We start from the raw sequence: 4,319 nt of genomic DNA on the forward strand, positions 1-4,319 counted from the left end.
CTAAGTTCCTGGGTTTTATACTTGGATATTTACAGAGGAGTTGAACCTCAAGTTCTGTTACTCTTCAAAATGGGTGACTGAAGAGAGGTTGTGATAGGACAGTTTAAAAAGTTGACATTCTTTCATGGAGGGAAAAATTGATAGTCATTCTCTGATGGAGGGAAGCAAGCTTTCTCAACCACCAACCAATATGACCTCATTGGTCACAAGCCCTGGAGAGATCCAGCAAGATTTGAGTTTTAAATACAGAACATATTTCAAAGAGAACCAGTAGAGAGTGCTGATGTATGAACAGAATTGAATGCTGGTGAAGGCAGAGTGTAAAGAATCCCAAGAAACTTTCAGTGCCAGTTTTCATTTAATAAGCCAGTAGTATAGCAACCTAAAAACCTTGGTGTGTTGACACCAGGATGTTTTTATGGAGTTGCTGCAGGAAGGCATGATTGGCAGCTGACGTCCTCTGGCTCACAGCACCAACTTCTCCAAGAGACTTAAGGCTAGGGTGTGTGGCAGAGGTATTTCTTACCAGATGGGAGCTCTCTGGTGAAGACTCCTTTCAGGAAAAGTTTTTTTGGCTTCCTCTTCAGGGATGGTTGGAAGGACCATGACACTATCTCCATCCTTTCAATCAACTGGGGTGGCAACCCTCTTTTCTGCTGTCAGCTACAGAGAGGTGACTACCCGGAGAATCTCATCAAAGTTCCTGCCAATGGTAGCTGGGTCGATGATAGACAGCTTCAGCCTCTTATCAGGACCAATAACAAACACCACATGAGCAGCCACAGGCATGTCCTTTTCATCCTTCTCTGCTGGATCCAGCATGCCCAACAGGATGGTAAGGTCCCAATTCTTATCATCGATGATGAGAAAAGGTAATTTTTCTGTGGGCTCTTCACCATTGTAAGCATTGATATCCTTGCTGCAGGCAAGATGGTCCTCAACACTGTCTATTGAAAGGGCAATTGGCTGGGTGCAGTGGCTCACACCTATAGTCCCAGCACTTTGGGAGGCTGAGGCAGACCGATCACAAGGTCAGGAGTTCGAGACCAGCCTGACCAACATGGTGAAAGCCCGTCTCTACCAAAGATACAAAAATTAGCCGGGCGTGGTGGCACGCACCTGTAGTCCCAGCTAGGCAGGAGGCTGAGGCAGGAGAATGGCTTGAACCCGGTAGGCAGAGATTGCAGTGAGCCAAGATCCCGCCACTGCACTCCAGCCTGGGTGACAGAGAGAGACTCCATCTCAAAAAAAGGAAAAAAAGAAAAAAAAAAAAGGGCAATCAACTTAACATTCCTCTTGGCAAATTCCAGTGCCAGTTTTGCAGTTCTGCCGAGCTCTGTGGAGCACACTGGGGTAAAGTCCCGAGGGTGGGAGGAGAGAACACCCCATGAGTTTCCCAGAAAGTCGTGGAAACGGATGCGGCCGGCGGTGGTATTGGCCTCAAAGTTGGGAGCCACCTCCCCAAGAAGCCGACCTCTGGCCGTGGCGGTGGCGGTGACCAGGAGGTGCAGCTTGGAGGGCAGCCAACCGGGTGGTTCTGACGAAGAAGACATTGTATATTTACATAGAAAATTCATACGGATTTTTAAGATAAAATAGAAGACTTCAAAGAAAAATTAGGCCTGCGATAGCGTATTTCACTGCACCACTAGAGGAAATCCTTGGAAAATTTGCCAAGCATTAGAAATAGATAAGTCGCTGTGGAAGTTGAATGATGAACCAACCTTGTCTTATACAAAATGAAGAGCAAAGAGCAGGTGTTAAAATTGGGATGTGGGAGGTGACGAGTTCTTCAACACCTCAACCCAATGAATACAATTTAATGATGTAACCGTCCATGATTTAAATTAAAAAAATTGATAGAACCCTACTGAATCTAACAATATGTCCTATGTTAATAGGATGTTTTCTATACATGATGCAATGAGATATTTTTCCTACACTCCTAAAATTAAGATAATTGAAATTCTACTATCAAACAAATGTTGATTTAAAAATTATTATTACCTTTATCAAGCACGGCATTTTAATATTTTAAAAAAGGTGAGCTCTAGGCGGGGTGAAGTGGCTCATGCCTGTAATCCCAGCACTTTGGGGGGCCAAGGCTGGTAGATCACCTGAGGTCAAGAGTTTGAGGCCAGCCTGGCCAGCACGGCGAAACCCCGTCTCTACTAAAAATACAAAAATTAGTCAGGTGTGGTGATGTGAGCCTGTAATCTCAGCTTCTTGGGAGTCTGAGGCAAGAGAATCGCTTGAACCCGGGAGGCGGAGGTTGCAGTGAGGCGAGATTATACCACTGCACTCCAGTCTGGACGACAGAGACAGATTCTGTCTCAAAAAAAAAAAAAAAAAAAAAAAAAAGACAGAAAAAAGGTAAGTTCTATTCCATACAGACAGCCAATTTGCTCTTTGTTATTAGAAAACTAGAGTGGTAGTTAGAGAATAGTTATTAAGAAATGGTAACCAAAAAAAAAAAAATGTGAAAACAAAGTTTTTACCCCAATGTTGGTTTGCTGAAAATCTCATGATTTCTGATTTCCTTTTCTATCATAACTGTTTGGCTCCTCTGAGCCTTTCCCAATCCCAATGCATGCCCAATTCTGTTAAGATTTTTTTTTGGTAAATTGATTTAAATTATTTTAATATGGCCAGGTGCGGTGGCTCACACCTGTAATCCCAGCTCTCAGGGAGGCAGAGGCGGGAGGATAGCTTGAGCCCAGGAGTTCAAGACCTGCCTGGGTAATATAGCGAGACCCCGTTCTCCACAAAAAGGAAAAAAAAAAAAAAGACAAAAAAATTATTTTAATATATTTTAGCATACTGATTTATATAGTGCCGATTCATCTGAAGGAATGTATTGATAATTAGTATGCAGTGTGGCATATGTGTCAGTGTGAATTAACTTTAACCTACACCTTATAGGTGACTGATTAGCATTTGAACTGCCTCAATTGGCAATCTACACTTGAGAGGTGGACTCAGCAAGGCTTCAAATATTGATGCCTAAATCTAAACCACAGGCATTGTGAATTAGCACAAGGAATGAAGGAAAAATGATTTCATTCATGAAATTAGCAAACTTCTAGACATGTGGTGGGAAAGAGAGGTTTTACAGGCTCTTCTACCCTTGAAGAAAGGAAGTATAAGAATCTGTTTAAGACCCACATCCAAGTAGCCCATTGGGGTCAGGCTTCCTTCAGTCCTGTGATCCCACTCTCACTGGATGACTATTGAACCTCAGGAAGTTTTCTGATCCTATCAACAAAATATCGTTGCATCTGCCTTGGAGTGAACCTTTTGTTTGATGTGCTTGTCAGGGCATCTGAGGACTGAGAGTGGTCAAGAGGCTATATGGCTGTCTTACTGCCTACTTGCTATTAGATATCTGTTGGATCAACAAAGCATATCTGAGATTTGCTTTACTTGTAAGACCGCTTGGAAACAAAGGAGTAAACATCGAGATTGGTAGAAACAACTGGAATCCAAGGATATTCATTATCAGATGCTATTGTCCAGTGAACAAATACTTTTCATATGAGTATTGAACATTTAGGTTTAAATACCCGACCACAGTTGGAGAAGCGCTACTCATCTATCTTGGTGCACGCTCCCTGTGCATTTGAAAAGTACATGTATTTTGACGTTGAGTGGAACCTACTACACAGACACCTTAGGTCAGGTTGGTCAAGTCACTGCCATTCAAATATATATTCTTACTGATTTTCTGTCTGCTCTATCAATGACTGAGATGAGTGTTGAAGTCTCCAATAATAACTGCATTTGCTTACTTCTTCTTTCATTTTATCAATTTTGCTTTATTTATTTGAAAGCTCTATAATGAGTTGACATATATTTAGGGTTGCTACCTTGTCTTGATGAAGTGACTGTTTTTATCATCATGTAATGTCCCTTTTTATCCCTGGTAATATTACTTATTCTGAAGTCTACTTTGTCTGATACTAATATAGCTACTCCAGTTAGTTATGATTAATATTTACATGAAATATTCAGTTTTTCCTCGTATAAAAGTCTTATAAACCTTTAGCTTCTCTGTGACAAATGAACATCTCTGATGGCAGAAAATGGGGGAGTGTTTGGGTGGAATTTCAATCCCAGATATTTCACTGTCACTAAATTGCATGCCATCTATTATAATAAGTAATACATGACTTCATAGAACTATTGTTAGAACTGTTTCAGAATCAATTTCTGAGACGTATTTTGTAAATATGAGTACGAACCTCTTCTTTTCTAAATATTATGACTCTAAATATTAAAGTCCTTATAAAAAATAGTACCTTTAAAATACTTCCCTTTAA

The 4,319-nt window shown here is 41.0% G+C and overlaps 1 pseudogene; it reads right to left on the reverse strand.

Moving 5' to 3' along the window:
• Nucleotides 1-497: 497 nt before the first annotated feature.
• On the reverse strand, nt 498-1,553 carry LOC108522392 (peroxiredoxin-6 pseudogene; annotated as a pseudogene).
• Between the last annotated feature and the right edge of the window lie 2,766 nt (nt 1,554-4,319).

This window comes from Rhinopithecus bieti, unplaced genomic scaffold (assembly GCF_001698545.2).
Source record: "Rhinopithecus bieti isolate Rb0 unplaced genomic scaffold, ASM169854v2 scaffold_56174, whole genome shotgun sequence".
Lineage (NCBI taxonomy): Eukaryota > Metazoa > Chordata > Mammalia > Primates > Cercopithecidae > Rhinopithecus > Rhinopithecus bieti.